The 17,796-nt window shown below is 37.6% G+C and overlaps 1 protein-coding gene across 6 annotated transcripts in view; it reads left to right on the forward strand.

The window, feature by feature from the left end:
* Positions 1-17,796, forward strand: part of sr (zinc finger domain-containing protein striped) — a 49,959-nt gene that overhangs the window by 23,000 nt on the left and 9,163 nt on the right. Inside the window, exon 1 of one of the 6 annotated variants that reach the window (XM_086839289.1) lies at positions 13,251-13,858. The exons of 4 other annotated variants lie outside the window; for them this stretch is intronic. The gene's annotated coding sequence lies outside the window, so the exon portion shown is untranslated. Of the gene's footprint in view, positions 1-13,250; positions 13,859-17,796 lie in introns of those variants that run through there. One more of the 6 variants, XM_086839288.1, reaches the window with a different exon arrangement.

The raw sequence follows: 17,796 nt of genomic DNA on the forward strand, positions 1-17,796 counted from the left end.
AGGCGTCTCTCTGGCACGCTTCGATCTGGAACGCCTCTTCGCCATTTTGGCCCACGTTCTGCTCCGGCAAACTTGCACTTTTTGTCCACTCCAGATGCGTATGTCATTGTCGTCTGGTCGTGTGCCGACTCGAATAAATCAACATGTTGCTGCCTATCTTAGGCATCCGGTTCGCCCAGGCTCAATGCATATTTCTACACAATATTTCGTATTATTTTGTTTTTGTTGATTTGTTTTTGCTTCATTTTTGTCGCGCATTATGCAAACGGCGACTCAATCAAGGCATTTTATTAAGCATTTTCAGGGGTTTTAATTTGCACTGGTTGAGCCGCAGAGTTGGCTCGCATTGTTGGCTTGAGTTTTTTTTTTTCTTCTTTCGGCCATGTCAGTGTGAGGCTGCAGCCACAAACATGGCAGTCAACAAATTTACGACATAATAATTTACATTTATCTGCTGCAACGAGGCAGTCACACTGCCACAGTCAGCAATAACAACAACAACTGGATCGTAATATAAGTGCGTGTGTGTATTAATAACAAGAAAGGAAAAGTTGGCCCAGACATGGTCGAAGCGATAATGTCCTTGTTCAGAAAGGAAAGTATAAAAATTATACAAAAAACTGTATTATTTTGATTAGAAATGCTACCTTTAGCAGGACATTTAATCCAGCAACCAAGTGCTAATAAAACTAATCAAGAATTTCATTTTAAATCATTTAAAAACATTAAGAAAAGTCACTCTTAAACAGTAATTTAAACCTTCTTTTACCCATTAAATTTGACAGTATATATTCATATGAAATAGTTTTGGAATCATAAAATTCCTTGGTTTATTAAGTTTCCAATTATTCCAAAGAACCCTGTCACTCGTTCACTGGTGTGCCTAAAGTTAGGGTATCAAAAAAGCCAGCGCCATGTTGTTTAATAAGTTACCTTCTTGCGATATGTCGTCGTGAGACGCAGACGTCGCCTCTTTATCAGTTTATTACTTGGCAAACTTTTCATTTTAATATCATTCGCATTTGCGCAATGCATTTTGTTTCTTTTTTTTCTCTCTTCCTTTTTTTATTTATTTTTTTTTAGTATCTCAGTTGAGCGACTTTTAATTTCGTACGCCTTCTTGGCCCAGGGAATCGGGTTGGTTGAGCGACTGCAACTGCGAAAAGATGATAAATGTTGACCGGTTTTGGGGACATCAACCGGTCATCAAAAGGAATAAAGCTTCAAGGAGGCCCTAGATATCGGCTGGTGCACTTTGAACCTAGCGCCACGTGTGTGTGCAAATAGTTTTCTCGGTTCAAAGTCAAGGAGCAAGTCACGAGCTCTTTTTTTACTCTCTTTCTCTCTGGGGAAAGTTCGAAAATCGATAGAGCTAAAAATTGCCGGTATTGTTTCCCCTGCGAAAGACACACAACTCTCTTTTTCTCAACTTTTGCTTGCGTAAAGTATTTTGTGGGCCCGGTTGGATTTTTATGAATGAATGCGACAATTTATAGCATACTTAACAGGGCGCCTGCGTTGCCTTTTTTAATGGATGCCTGTGTGTGTGTGTGCGTGTGCGCCTGTCGGTGTGTTTGCGGAAGTTCGCTATGACGAAAGCAAATGCCCAACGTTGTCCTTGACTGTGGAAAGTTTTCCAACAACAGGTGGAATTTTAAAGATGTGTCCGTGTTAGTGTTTGTGTGTGTGTTTTGTTTTTCGCCCTTTCCCCGTGGCTTCATTTTCACTTTCACACAATTCCGTTTGACGTAGTTGAAAAGCGCGAATAAAGTTACGAGACTCGTAAATTTTCATTAGAGCTTCGTACAGTTGACACAGAGCGTTAAAAATAGTTACAGTAATTAAGGAGCAGCCAGGAAGGAGAGTTCTTTTGAGGGATTATATGGATTTTGGTTTAAAACTGTACAAAGTTGAAGAAATCCTTTAATTTTGGTTGATTTTTTTGAAGAGGATATCTGTAAAAAGCTTGAATTATCTAATATAGTTTGTTAGCAGATTTCTTATTCTTTAATCAACACTTAACTTTGCCATTCACAAACTTTAGTTTTAACAACAGAAAACCGCAAATCCAGAGACAAAATGCAAAAGAAGCAAATTTGCAACCCGTTTCCAGGGTGAAATGTTTTGGTTAAAAATAGTCAGTCTCAGAAGTCTGACGTGGCTAACGATGATTAAGCCAGCCATGAAATTATTAACTTGTTTTTTTGCGACTCTCGACACAAATGTTACCATAAAAGGTGCGCATCGAGAGGGAGAGAGAGAAGCGAAAACCGCAATTAAGCACAAATCACAAAGTTTGCCCAAAATTGGTTAAGACCAGTCAAAGGGAACCAAACAAAATAACCCAAAACAGTCGAAAACAACAAAATAAAAAGCAACAGCAAAATGATGGCTTAAAAGAAAAAGAAACAGACACAAAATTTGTGGTGCCTACTTTTGACCAAATTTGGCAGAGCCTCTTTTTATGAATTGTATAATATGCTCATACATTGTCTGAGCATTAAAATCATTTTGTTACTTGACCTGTTTTTCGACTGTGGCTTAAAGAGTGCCAAAATAAAATTACATTTTTAAGTGTCTGACATTTCATTAAAGAGTTTTTTTTCGGCTTTTTTCTGTAGTCTTGAGTCTGTTGTTTTCGTTTTGTTGAAAACTCTTGAATGGAACGACCGGCATGAAGTGAGATCTTGAGACGCATTTATAAAGTCTGTCCGCGGTGTGCTATGTTAGGTGCATCCAACAATTCGCTGTTAATTAAGAACAACACTCGCAATGATTCATTCTGATGCGTGTTAAGTCTTTTCCACTTCGTGTTCAGCATTAATTTGCCGTGAGATTATCAACATTGGACCAGAAGCAAAACAGATTAGTGTCCAAAATCATATCTAAATCTCAAGGAGACCACTTTGAAGTTAAAATGTGTTGGAAATGTGAATGCTCTCCCAGGTTTCTTTAGTTTTAAATGAAACTTATGAAAATGAACTTCATTTAACAACTATAATTAACTATAAATCTTCTTATTTATTATAATTAAACATACATTTTCTATTTTATTATAAGTAATGTCTTATATTTGTTATCCTATGATGTGTATGTATTATTTCAAAAACAACGTAACATTTTATCTAAAAATATGTTATAATTGTGAGTATATTTCTTTAATATACCATCGAGTGTGGAAATTATATTATTATTCCATCAAGAAGTGAAGTGAAGTACTTGTATTTGTAAGCAATAAACAATGTTTTATTACATAAAGAGTTCATCGAAAAATATTTAAAATATAATATGAGAGTAAGAACTACAAGATTTTGTGATAAATTAAGGCTTTTAAATTGTATTTAAATTATATATATATTATAACAAAACATTAATAGAGAAAAAAGGAAGACTGAAAATAGATCTTAAATGTGTTAAAATAATGAAGAAATTACTGGATTGATTATAGGCAATAAAAACCCATTATATCCCTTAGATCTATTTTTGCAATAATTAAAATACCCTCCCATAAGAGTATGATAAAACCAATTTGAAAATGCAAGTTGTCAGTCACCAAAAAGAAATTTCATGTACTCTTCAGAGGAAGGAGAAAATATAATGCAGGGGAGAATGGAACTATTTGAAGTTATTTTCGCACAACTTGGCCTGACACTCGTCTGTGTCATTGTTGTGTGTGTGTTTTTGTTGTGCCAAAGCGTGCCTGTAAAGTGTTTGCATGCCACAGAAAAATAAAATCCAAAAAAACCACAAAAAAATCAAGCAAGAGAGAGAGAGAGTGTGTATAAAGCAACTAGGCGTATTTTGATTATGATAAACTGGCGAATTATGTTGTCACTTTGCATTTTTCTTATAGAATGAAATTATATTTTATAAGCGCTGCACAAGTCAAGAGAGTTGTTCGCTGCCATAAGACTTGGAAAATATTTACATGTCATGGCATTTGAAGGGATTTATGTGGCCCCAATGGAGGAGACCTGCCTGACTTGTAGACGACGACAACACGTCCACATCCACATCCAGTCGGGACTTTCCGGCATGAAAAATGATGAAAAGCGAACAGAAAAAGCCAAAAACAGAAAATACTTAAGAATTGTATTGGCCAGAAGAGCAGGAGGAGCATCACCTATCCAAAAGAATATATTATATCTTTGCACATTTCCATTCCGATTTTCCGCCCAATTTGTTTGGCTTTGCCGAGTGTGGGGAAGATCTATAGATCTATAGAACTATATAGTACCTATTCCCGGCTAAATATATACCCACGCCAACTATTTATATCGCTCCACGTAACGAATATTAGCTGCTGATTATTATTGAACAACAAGCAGAAATGCTTTCAGCTAATTATTTGCCGACGTCAAGTTCACGAGAATTTTGAATACAAACTATGACGTCGTCAGAGTCTAAACAAAATCCAAAATTGTGGGGGATGCGAAGTAAACATGGCCTATCTATATGTCGGATTTTTCTTGGGGGGCTAAATATAGGCTTGCAATTTCTGGTTCGTCATGGAGGAAAGTAGCTCTATAAATACAAAAATGTTTCGGAGAAGAAAGGAGGAAAGAAGGAAATGGGACACTAAATCAATAAAACCCAGCGAAGTGACACACTTCAGTTTGAATCAAAAATTCCACTCGACAACACTGCGAACATTAAAAATTACAAGATATATCAGAGGAATGTGAGAGAGAGATATATCTATATAAATACAAAATTAATGGCAATCTGGCAGCGCAAACACGACAAAATTTGTTCTTGCCTCTAGACCATCCGTGTGCCTTGGCCCATTGTCACAGAGCCAGATAGTTTTGTGTCATTAGCCCAAGATGCGAGGAACCTCCCTCCCATTCCATATGGCCGCGATGGTGGAGCCGAAATGAGAACTGAAAATTAATGATGCAACTGCGAAGTGTGTCACGGATGCCGACGAAAAACCCAAAAGATATTTCCTCACAGATATGTATTTCCTTCTAGCTAAGAATCTGCTCATTAGCAGAGCTGACAATATTGGAAATTGGTTCACATTTGGCTCGAACGGTTGCCCGGTTGCCAGGCCCCCTTTGTGCTTTTAATCAAAACGGATATATATTTTCCGATATCGCTAGCTCTATAATGTACGCTGCCTTGACTATATTTAGCCGTGTGACATCTATATATACATGTATATTATGCTGATTGACGCACAATGCTCTTCGAGAGCGGGTTCCTGTGACGCTGCCCGACTTATCTCTATATAGTTACAAATACGCAATCGTATCTCCTATCTGTAATCTATTATCGGTTATCTGTTATCCATAGTCTATGACGTTCAATGGGTATTGATAAGGCACCAAAAAAATATATTCGAAAATTGGGCGGAAAATGCTTTTTGGGGTCATCAGAGGCATGCGAAAGGAGAGTGCTTTCAGACAATGATAATGCAGAAACTAAGGAAAATATATATTAAACATAATATATATAATATATATAATATATATAATATATATAATATATATAATATAAAAGAAGTATAGTGATGAGAACTTCAAGTTTGAATGGTAAATGCTGGTAATTTGCAGTACGAGTTTGCTGAGAAACAATCCGTGAATGATATTTCATATTTCCTACAACAGTTCAAGTGAAAATAATGATGTAAATATATAAACTATAAATAAATATGTACCTAAGACTTAAATAATACTAAGGCTTAGTCTAAGAGTGATTTAAAAAGGATAATACACAATTGTTTTCAATATTCTCCTTAAACATCTTCCATCTAAAATCATCAAGACCTAAAAAGAAAAGCATCTAGACAGCATCCCAAAACCAAATCACTCTTACCAAGAAAAAATATCTACACTATAAAGTCACTAGGCTAAATGGAAAACAATGAAAATCAATCATAAAAAAGCCCAAAAACTGTGGATCACTCCGGCATATGGAGCCGTAAAAAGTTGCGCATTTGTCACAATTCTAAAATTAAATCACCCGAATGAATATCTTTCCCTCTTCGCAGAACAACAAATCGTAATATAAACTATCAACGGCATTTAGTGGGATTAACTTTTTGTGGCCGCGACACAGTGTCATAAATATCCAAAGGCGAAAAAAAAAATACAGAGCATTGCCCATGCACGCCCCATAAATAAAGTCATTAAAATGGAATTTAACGAATTTTCAACAAGAACCAACAAAATGCAGGCACACAATCCATCACAGATAGGGGAAAAGTCCGAAAATTGCAATAGAATCTATTTTTCGCCAATCATTGTTGGCTATTTTTGGTACTCACCCAGCGCCCAGCATCCATTAGAACCATTTGAACGTCATTAGGAGGAAAGTACTGTGTGTGTTTGTGCCTAAAATTACCTTGACCGAGCGAAGAAAATAACAAGATCTATAAATAAATAGAAGATCTACGTGAGCATCTAAAGCGGGCAAAGCTGATTAAGCGCCACAGAATTTATGAACTTGACGTGGAAAATTTATATTGTAATTATTTTGCTATTTGCACGGCGAGCTTTTCGCGTCATCGCGTCTCCTCTCAGATCATCGATTGGGGATTTTGCCATTTTAATCTTTTCTCAGTTAATTGTTTACTGACGTATCCAGCGGATCCGCCAAATGAGAGATAGAGTCCCGGCTGGACCCCCTGCTGACTTTGGCCAATTTAGGTCTTGTTTTCTGGCCACGGCACACGAATATCTCTCTCATTTTCTCTCTAAAGATATATTTTCCGCCAGCTGATTGGGCTTTTCAGCCAATTTTCCCCCCCACTAGCTGCTGTCAATCTCTTCTGCGTCTTTGCCATGGCAAAAATAATAATAATAAAAAAGAAAAGATGAACGAACGAATTTTGATTTGTTTTGGTTTCGGTTTTTGGCTTGTTTCTTCTGTATTTTTATTTTGTTTGATTCGTCTAAATATGTGCATGGGGCAAGCGCTGTTAAAATTAGTTTCGAGTGAGGCACGCGTTTTATATTTAGATGATTGCCATGTTTTTTTTGGTGTGCGGTGAAAGATCCAAACGGAAGATCGGCACAAATAGAGCATGAGTACTTATCAAACACATTCGTGCAATCTATTTCTGATGCCATATTATTTGACCCACTTTCACCACCCGAAACTCGATGGAGCACCAGCTTATTCCTAATTGGGACTGCTCTGACTTATTATTTATGAATATTTATATATATGTGTATTCGTGCTCGTGCCAAAACTCATAGAGTTTTGCAATTAGACAAAGGCATTTGGACAGTGGGCCGAGCAATTGTCAGACTTTAGGATTTTCGCTTTCCAAAAATTGAAACTGACAATCGGACATATACCAGAGAAAGTCTTAACAATATCATTCATAAATATATGCTTTAAAATTCGGAAAATTAATGTTAAGATTTCAGTCTTGAAAATGCACTTTGGACTCTTTAAAAATCTTATATCATTGGGTTAATAAAATTATCAAATCTAAGAAAGTTTAGGTACCGATTTCTGCTCTTACTTTTTAAAGTTTTATCAGTAAACGGTATAACAAATATATATTTATTTTTCATTTAATTATAATCGAATTTATACGGAGTAGAAAAGACTGCTGATTATCATATAAATGATGTTCAAATCGCAGACTTTAAAGTCAGAACTATTTCGATTCCAAAAACACTAAGCAGTTGCTTTTGTTAAATGCTTTCTCAATATTCAACCTGTTAAACTTTAAATCTTAGACTAGATAAAATATTTATGAGCTTTTAATAATTTTACTCAATATAATTTACAGTTTTCTTCCTTTCTTTTTCAGTAAAATGATATATTACAAATTTATATAAAAAATTGCAAAGTTATGGTAGTTTGATTTATACTTTTTTGGATACAAAAAGTATTTATTGACCTTTAATCAAAATTTTGATATAAAATCTTCTCCTAAACTTTTATTCACCATTTGCTAAATTTGTGGATCATAAATTCTCACTCTCTAATCAAGTTAAGATATTCAAAAGTAACAATCCCCGCCATATATTTAATTCCACTAATTATCTTACTAATTTACCAAGTTTTATGCACTTGTTTTGAAATACTGACAACTAATAAAAAAAATATATAATAAAAATAAACAGAAATCCAATTTAATTCTCACCTCATTTTTCGCCGACCTTTCTCAGCGCAGAGAGAAGTTGAGGGGGAAAATGAAGAAAAATGGCGCTAAATCCGTATTTTTCTGTGTGATTCCGCTCAGGTCTGTCGTGTCCCCCAGTTCTCCGCCCACTCCATGTCTCTTGCTCTATTTCAGCCAATGGAATATTTTTTTTCGGCTTTTCCAAATGTTTAAATTTCCAATTTGTGTCTCTGAACAACAATATTTCCCCCCTTTTTCGCTGTTGACTGCAGCAATTTACGGCAACATGCCAAGATCATAAAGCATATTATGATGCTCATAAATTAAATGAAATAAAATATAAAAGAAATCAAAAAAATTGTATTTATGAATTTTACAGAGAATATAACACAACGACGGTGGGACAGTAAATAAAATTGCTTTGGATTTTTTGTTTTATGTCCTGACAATTTTCAAGCGGTGAAACTTAAGAGCTATCAAAACGATCGCTCCGGAGATAAATCCCCAACCAAAAAAAAATATATATATTATAGTCTATGTAAAATGTATATAAATTTATTCACACCTCAACTCCAAAATGCTGATGGCGACGCCCACTTGGCCAAACGCTTTATGGCTCTCACCTGTGGCCAAAAGCCAAAATGAAGTTGGCTTGCGTAATGCGCAGCGGCAAACGACTTTTTGACGACAATCAAGTGCGTTTGCTTTTCAAATTGAAATGAAAACGCTTACAAAGCGCCCATTGGCAGCTGAACAATTTCTGTTCCGAGGGTAAGCCAAACCACCAATAACAAGTGAATAGAAAGACGGAAAACAGCGGTCGAAGCTCAAGTGTATCTCACAGATACATACGTGAGGCATCGAGTGCAAGCGGGATGGACGGAGCGAACGAGTTGCATTTGCCAGTCAATACGCTTTTAATTACAACCTACGCGCGGCTGTAACTCAAAAGTTGCCCTAACAAAACTTTTCACCATTTACGGCAAATCGCGGACCTTGGCTAAAAGGCAGACAGACAAGCCTGGCTTGGTTGGCATTGATGCCAATGTCTGTTTGTTTGCCTGTCGTGTATCTGTATCTGTATCTGTATCTCTACTACAGATCCACGCCAAGTGAATGTATCTGTGCTGGGCGCGTGCCATGTGTCATCTGGCTTGCGACTCGCGACTTTGCGACTATCTAACGCCTCTGCCTCATCAAGAGGCAGCGTCTCCCCAGTTGACCCACGCACTCTCAGCCACGTTCTCAATGAGATAACACGGCTGAGGAAACCCACACGATACACAGAACTCGCACACACATCCAAAGAATTGGCATATAGACAGATATAGATATCAATACAATGTCGGGTATTTGGATAGGTAAGGCATAATGGTGAAGGCAGTGCAAAAGATTGTCAAAGTTTATTGGTTATTTTAATGTCTATAAGTTGATGTTCAATTTAGATTTTTTTGGAGTTTTCAGTAAATGAGAAAAAACGATGTTTTTTTATTTATAAAATGTAATCAAACAAATGCCTTGTGTTTTAAAGTTGAAGTACAATTTGTTTCAAGTTAATTAATCAATCGATTGTGAAACTTTTCATTGTCAAAAAGGACATTAAAAAGGATGAGGCAACAGAGGTAATCTCTAAGAATACAAAAATATTGTAAGAAGTACCAGAGAGTAGGAACAGATCACATGCCTCTTTTAAATATTATTAAATATTTTCCTGAAACATTTCAAAATATATATATATCAAACATTTAAAACTAAAAGCAACTTCACACACAGCTACTTTTGCTATAGGATATAAATTAAGATTGGTAACAACCCCACCAATTTATTTTATTTTCGATTTAACTCACGTTATATTGGGCCTTTATCTTGTATTCTCAACTTTAAGCGCCAAAATATAACGTTAATTAGTTTGTTAGAGCCACAAAAAAAGCCTCAACCATTTATTTCTTTTATTTTTTTGTGATTTGCATGTTTATTAGAGAACTAAACTGTGTGTTGGGTGCGCTGTCAGTGCTACCAAATTGAGGAAAAGGTGCAGCAGCAGCAGCAATTCAAGTGATTGAGCCCAGCTTCCAGTCATCACCTGACATCTTAGCCATCCGAAGGGGGGGACACGCCCCCTCTGTGAAAATCACAGCCATGTCCATCTTTGGATGAGCGGCAATCAAACAGGCAGTCAGCAGCAGCAGCAGCAGCAGCAAATAATTTACAATGGCCACAAATGTGTATTTTTAGATTTGTGCAAACTATTTTCGTGGGTGTTTTGTCAGGGGCTGGGCCAAAGCACCTCTCGCCTTTACTTTCCGCTCATTTTCCCTCTGGGGAAACAACACGTCACTAGAAATTGATGGTGAAAAATTTTAGAAACTGTGTGAATAGATTTCGCTATATTTAGCGTAATGAGTTTTCATTTTTCCCCCGCTACTGCTACTACATGAAAATCTCTCTCTGTGGCGTACGTTGGCCCACTACAGGTGGCTGGCTCGTGCACCTGTCCCTTTCCATCGTCATGGTTCGCGGTTTATCCCTCCCCCTTGACCCTCGGATCGGTCAGCATCATGTGAAGGTTAAAAATAATCGGGAGCATTTGCGATTTGTATTTATTTTGTTTGGCAAAAAACTTTCACAAATGAGGCAAAGTTCTATTTTTGGGATGGGGTGGCCATATATATATCTGTATCTGTATCTGAATCTGTATCTGTATCTGTATCTGAATCTGTATCTGAATCTGTATCCGTATCCGTATCCCTTGTGTATCTGACGATTATCTGACGTACTCTGTTGTTGTCTGTTGCGTTGAACTTTTTGCCGGCAAAAAAGAAAAACTGAAAACGAAGAGAGGAAAACACCTTCCCCAGGTGTTTATTTTTAGGTCATGGCGTGTGCTCCAAATCAACCCAAAAGGGGCGTCTGCGCCAGGACGTGACTCTGACTAATATCACCTGATTATCAAGACCTTAGAGGTTGACCGCACACTTACCACATTTTTTTTTTTTTTGTTTTTCTCATCCCACAAAATGCAGTCGAAACTTGCGCACTTTTCTGGCAACGTTTCAATACGATTTTCGCACTATTTCTAGCTGCAATTTTGTTTATGTTTCGCAGTAAAAACAATGCGGAATGAATGCCTCTGCCAGTTGCACAGCAGACAACAGACGTTGCAACCTTGTCCTTAGCACATGAAAAAAAACACGCTTGTTTCGTTTACAATGTGAACGAATGATAAACATATGAGCCGAAAATTCCATTCCAGGCTGTCAATGCAAAATTCGGCGAATGGACAGATAGAAAACCGAACCGGAGAGAAACTCGGAACCAAGGAAATATATAAACTTTTATGCGAATTTTACAGCAATTTATTTAAGCGAAATGAAACATTAAATAATTATGGTAGTGGTAATTAAATAATAATGCGTTTAAGTAACAGATATAAAAATGGGAATGCATGCAGGCGTTATATTTTTAACATTTTAAGATGCTTTTAAAGTATATAGATTGAACAACGTATAAAAAGTAAGAAATGCATATATAAATAATCTAACTTAAGGAAAATTGAAAAGGTTTTGTAATAGTTATGTATATCAGGAAAGTCAATAAGCAGAACTTAAGCTTATGGTTTTATAATTAAATGAAACCGGAAATGCAGACAGTTTATCAAAAAAGAAACTAACTTTGAGAAGCCAAATTTTATATACGGTTTAAGTTTGCAAATGAATTATTGTATCGAATCGAAAATCGATTAAAACTAAGCTTAAAATTTTATCATTTTTTGAATCAATATTTGTCAGTATTTTTATGTGACAAAATGTTCGACAAATAAATCATACAAAAAATCATGTTAGGTATTATTATCTTAATAAATCTCCATACTCGATTAAGAAATGTAAAAAATTAAAAATTTTATAGATTTTTGTTAAATTTAACAATGTAACCCCTTATTAAATTTTGAACAAAAATTCAAAAAAAAAATTTTAGTGTTGCCGGAAAATGGCTAGATCGATTCCCCTGATGATGCTGGTCAAGAATATATATGATTTATAGGGTCGGAAACGACTTCTTCACGCTACAGTCTTGCGACTACAAATATAAAACCCTGAAAATGTATAAAAAACATTCTAGATGAAGTCAAATATTTTCCAAAATAAGTTTAGGTAATAAAAATTCCAACTTTTCCTTATTAGGCCTCCACACTGACCTTCGCCATAGACCTTAAATTCTGCCAGGCCCAACTCTTCTTCAACAAAAACTCAATAAAAGTGTCTCAAATGCCGGCATCAGAAACACTCTGAAGTATCTCGGAACCGACACACTTGCCAAAACATTTTGCCCACCAACGAAATATTTCCCAAACAATTTCCACCCTGACCTTTGCCGCATATACATATACCGGAAAATGGGGCATTCAGGGGGAGATGGCACAGACTTGGCCCCGAAAAACTGTCCATAAATGGTCAAGTGAATCATTTGTTTAGAAATCGGTAACGTCTTCGGTACATTTCTGGCGGCTGCCTCATGCAAAACAATTGGTATCTCGGTGTGTTTACGTCGATGCGAAAAATTGCCACGGCTCTGCCCCGGCTAATGGGCCGCAATTTTCGCGCAAACCAATGACGTATTTCGGGAAATCATAACATTTGCCAGCCGCTAAAACTCTCACACAGGCACACGAATCGATATAGTATAGTTGTAGACGAAAGGGGGGGACACAGGGGGCACCGGGTACCTGTTGTATTATTTTTACCTCCACTAGCGAGCGAGCGAGCGAGAGAGCAGTCAAAGTCGAAATCGAAAAGCGGAGAGTGGATAGTCAAGAGCGGATATCAAAGAGAGCGAGCGACTCGAAATTCACCACAGCTGAAAGGCCTGGCAAACTGTTGATTGGCTGGAGTGCGCGTGCGCAATGAAAATGGCTGCAGTGTAGGGAGGCAACCAGACCTACGATTGGATCGACACCGGGCGCAAACCGGCCGGCTACGTGATATGTAACACTGTGTGTGTGTGCCAGACGGTGACGTCGGCAAGTTAGCGATTTCCCCACCAAGAGACAGAGAGAGAGAGCGCCACTCTTTCGATATCGACGGTGGGGCGCGTGCCGTTCTTTACTGTATATGTGTGTGTGTGTGTGTGAGCGAGTCGAACGGGGAGCCCAGCGATGTTGAGTTTCATTCATAAAAACCGAAAGAGGGCGCATCTCGTGCCTCAGTTGTGTTCGAACAAGCAAACGCGACGGTTGGAAAATTTGGAAATTAAAAAGAAGCCCCCCCAGCAGCAGCAGTAGTAGCTAAGCCAGCATAATCAGATATCAGAAGTCAAAAGAGACACACACAATATTGTATAGATATTTGACGCGGAATATACTCGTATATATTTGGAAAATCCCCAAGCAAAAAAAAAAAAGAAAATAACAACAAATCGTTTGTGCAGTGACCATCAGTGCCAATGAAATAAAAGTTTTCAAACAGAAAATAAAACAAGCGCCCGGTTGGTGAAAATTCTTGAAAATCCAAAACTAAAACTAAAGTAAAAGTGAAAGGATATTGCCACACAAAGGGGCATGAATGAAAGCCCCCTGCAGCCGCCGTATAAGATGATTACACGAGCAGTGCTTTATTGATTTTCTAGCTCGCAGTGAGAACCAAAAACTTTCGCGAAAATTGACAGTGAAAATTCCATAGCATAACTGAGCTGAGCTAAGGGAAAAGCCGACAAGGCGGAGAGAAAGGCCAAAGGAAAATCCCTTTGAATTCTTCTGCAAGTGCCATTGCGATCCAGGTGGGTGTTTCCTCTCGGAAGAAAATATATAAAGGAATCTATTTTTTGGTGACAGATGTTCCATCTACTCAATCATTTTATTTAAAAGAATTAAATAAAATGATAAATGTTTAGTGTGATTTCTTGTTGAATTATTGGGCAACAAATTTGAATTTATATGAATGCTAGAAGAGCATAAATATTATTATTGATTTATGTGTGTGCTGAATTTAAAGGAAAATATAGTGTGATATACTTCTTATTTGAATGTTTGTGATTTAGATTGGTTGTTTTTAAGCAAGTTTACTTTCTTAAAGTGTTAGTTAGACTTCTTTGAGTAAATTGTACAATGTTTATGTTAAAATTTTATAGTAGATGATTTTTTATTTTAAATTAATTTCTTTGAAATATATTAGAAACAATTCGAAATCTTAAGACTAGAGGCCCAATATAAATATTTGAAATTATATTTAGAAAGAAAACATTGTGCTATATTTGATTATTATTTTTATAAAGATTTTATGCTCTTTGTTATTTAATTTATTAGCAGGAAACATTTGTTGTTTCTTAAACTCATCTAGCTATATATTTAGTTCCCCCTTTCCCTGTTCCGTGATTTTTCCCTACTCTTAGCCAGGCGCCTGCCTTAGTTTATATTCCTCGATTTAGTTGAGAGATATAAAAATTCATTTAACGCATAATAAAAATTTCTGCACGTTATTTAGATAGCACCTGGGAGCAGACAGCCAAGCGGCGGAAATTTACGACTGCAACTATGTATTCGCGAATTAATGCATCTCTGAGTACAAGTTTATCCACTGCTTCTGGCAATTTTTGCAAAATTTTGTAATTAAATTATTGTCATACACTTGGCGCTCAATTGAAATAGCAATCTAATGTTTACAATTTGATGGCAAATTTTTGGTCCGTCTGCATTCCCCAAACTAACATATCCACGGCATTTCCCCACCCGCCTTTTCCACGCCTCCCGCCCCCCCGTCACCCAGCACTAATGCATTTCCCACTGGCAGCATGCATTTTGGATGCAAACACCGCGGAATGGAAATGGAAAAGCAATTAGCAAAGTGATTTACATGCAACCTCCCATGACCAAGTTAAAGGAAAATCCAAATGTTAAATCATTTTTCAATTTTTGTAAAGCATTTTCGTCAAATTTTCGTTGCTTTTCGTGGGGTATTTAGAAAATTAATTAAGAGAGATCGAAACCAAAGGTGCCGACGGCGGTGAAGCTGCTGATGGGTCACAGAGTTCACTTAACACTTTCCGCACTTGCCAAATGGCACTTTGACATCGTCCCCCTCCCATCAGCCTCTATTTTACACAGAGAAAAATATGTAAATCCTTTTAATTTGTTTCTTTGTGAAAGATTAATAAACTTAATTTAGTTTAAGGAAATTATTAGGTAGAAAGTTAGCTTTACTTAATCTGTATAAATTCATAACTTACAGAATTCCTTTGCAGCTTGTCAGACGGTATAAAATATTTATCTTACACTCAAATTAATTGTCAAATTAAAAGTATAAATATTGTATTGATTTATTGTTACCTCAAATATCTTAATATTCTAGTAAATTTTAGTCCAAAATGTTTAACGTGTAACACTTTAAGTGGCCAAAAAGCTTGAAGCTGCCGTCGGGAGTTGTGCCTTTTTTTGCTGCCAAGTCAAACAAGAAAATTTTCATTTAAGTGCCCACTAAAATGATTTCGAACAAAAAAGTCTTTATAAAAATATACATATTCGGTGACTGAGTGTGTGTGTGTGTTTGTGTGTAAATGTTGTTGTTGTCTGGCCCGCGGCTGTTTATTTTCATTAATTGTTCTCATGAGGGGAAAACAACCAGAGCTGTTGGCATGAAAAGTGTGACAAAGTGTTACGCATGCAAAAGACGGCGGCAAAAGATACATTTTCATGCTGATGCCAGTGTTGTTGTTGTTGTTGTTGGTGTTGTTGGTGTTTGTTGGTGTTGTCCATGTTAACTTGTTGGACACCGCATGATGGCCCAGTGAGGCGCGGGATGAGGATGGCTCTGCTCCCGCTGTGTGAATGATGGACTTCGTTGCCGCCCGGCCATTCCATCATCGTTTCGTTTTTTGGCTCCGTGTCGCATGCAACTTGCATGTCTTCTATCTATGTATCTGCAAGATACTTTTACTCCTCAAAGATACACACACACCTCTGACTAATGATCGCTTACCCTTCTCCTTTAAACGTTTCTCCAATTTCTTTTCATATTAAATAGCAAAAAAGCAAAGAGGTATTATTGGTATTATAAGTGACTTGCTGGGATTTTATTTATATATATTTGTTTTCTATTTGCCGCCCGTGAAGGTTGGGAATGCAAATCTGTTGGATATATGAGAGTACCCCGGATAGCATTGCACAAGCCAAAGATCCCAAGACAACAAACTTGTAGTTTATTTTTGGAGCCGTTAAGTAGCCAAAGGTCGCTTCACGCGTCTCAACATTTAATCCTCAATGAGGTCTTCAGTGCCGCTGCTGCTGCCGCTGCTGCTGATGCCAATGAAAACATTTATGGCTAAAACTCTGGGGTCTGGGTCAAGACGGAGACCCCGCCAACCCGCTCTTCATTTGCCAAAGCAAACAAATTGGCGCCCATCTATCGAATTGTTAACACTCTCTGACTGGAAATAAGAAGGAGTAGAACCCATAGAGTCGCTATGGAAATGGCAACGGCAACCGGTTCGCGCAAAACTTAATTAAAATAATATCAACATAACAATTTTTTCATGCTTGGCGTTCCTCTACCTTGCCTCTTCCTCATCGAGCCGTTAAATGTATCTCTCGGATATCCATCTCCCTCTGGCTCGCACCACCACTGCCAATATTCATTCATGGCAGCACGGAGATCTTGACGTGTGTGTGCTGTCTGTCCTACTAGTACACTAAAAACAAAATCAAGAAAAATGCTATGCAAAAATATGCAGAGTGAAAGAAGTCAGGGGATCCGGGCCGTAGACAAGATTTACAATATACATAAACGCAGGCAGACAGACAGAAAGACAGCGAGTTGGTGGGACAGTGGCCATGGCCTAAGGTGAACGCCGGGAAATTCCCAGCTTGATTTTCTTGGTAGCTTAAAGCCGCCATCAAGTTTTTGGCTGTAATCGTCTTAGCCAGTTGCCACTGTAGATAACACACAGCCACAGCATCTATAGCTCGTTGTTGTTGTTGGTTTTTCTTTTTTTTTTATTTAAGGGAGTGTCAATTGTTAGCCAAGTTATTAAGAACCAGGGGGGAAGACAAAGACCGGGCCAAGACCAAGAAGTCCAAAGAGATGGAAGTGGAAGTGGAGATTCGATGCGATGCTCTCCAACCAGTTTTATGAGACTTTTGAGAGGTCCGGACTCTGATCGAAAAGTATTGGATTTGTATTTCGGCCGCCCGCGGATGATTCATGTGGCAAGTCGCGCATTCAGGGGGAAACAACAGCGAAAGAGATACAAATCTTTGATCGACTGTAAAAATTATTGACTCGAGCGCATAATTTTATGAATGAACAAAAACACAAAAGGCACACACAAGCCCAGCACGCGCTGCCTCAACACACAGTGTATCTGTATCTGTAGCTGTAGCTGTAGCTGTAGCTGTAGCTGTAACTGTATCTGTATCTGTATCCGTATCTACGAGCCATGTATCTGAATCTGTGGCCTACAGCTTTGAATGTAATTTCACTCGCTGCCCATCTCGAGTGCACTTCGCCATGGAAATTATGCGTGAAATCAAATGTAAATAAAAAAGCAAAAGTGCCAAAAGCGGGATGCTTTTTGTGCCCTGTCCCGGGTCTTCTCATCGCTGGCTGTATCTGTCGGATACGCCGTGGCACGGTAGTTATTTTGGCGCATAGCTGCCTGTCAACACAAGTGCACTTGTAATGCAAATCAACGCGGTCAAGTCTTCGCCAACCGAAAAAAAAAAT

This window comes from Drosophila serrata, unplaced genomic scaffold (genome assembly GCF_035046125.1).
Source record: "Drosophila serrata isolate PLE 108 unplaced genomic scaffold, ASM3504612v1 contig_364, whole genome shotgun sequence".
In the NCBI taxonomy this organism is placed as follows: Eukaryota; Metazoa; Arthropoda; class Insecta; order Diptera; family Drosophilidae; genus Drosophila; species Drosophila serrata.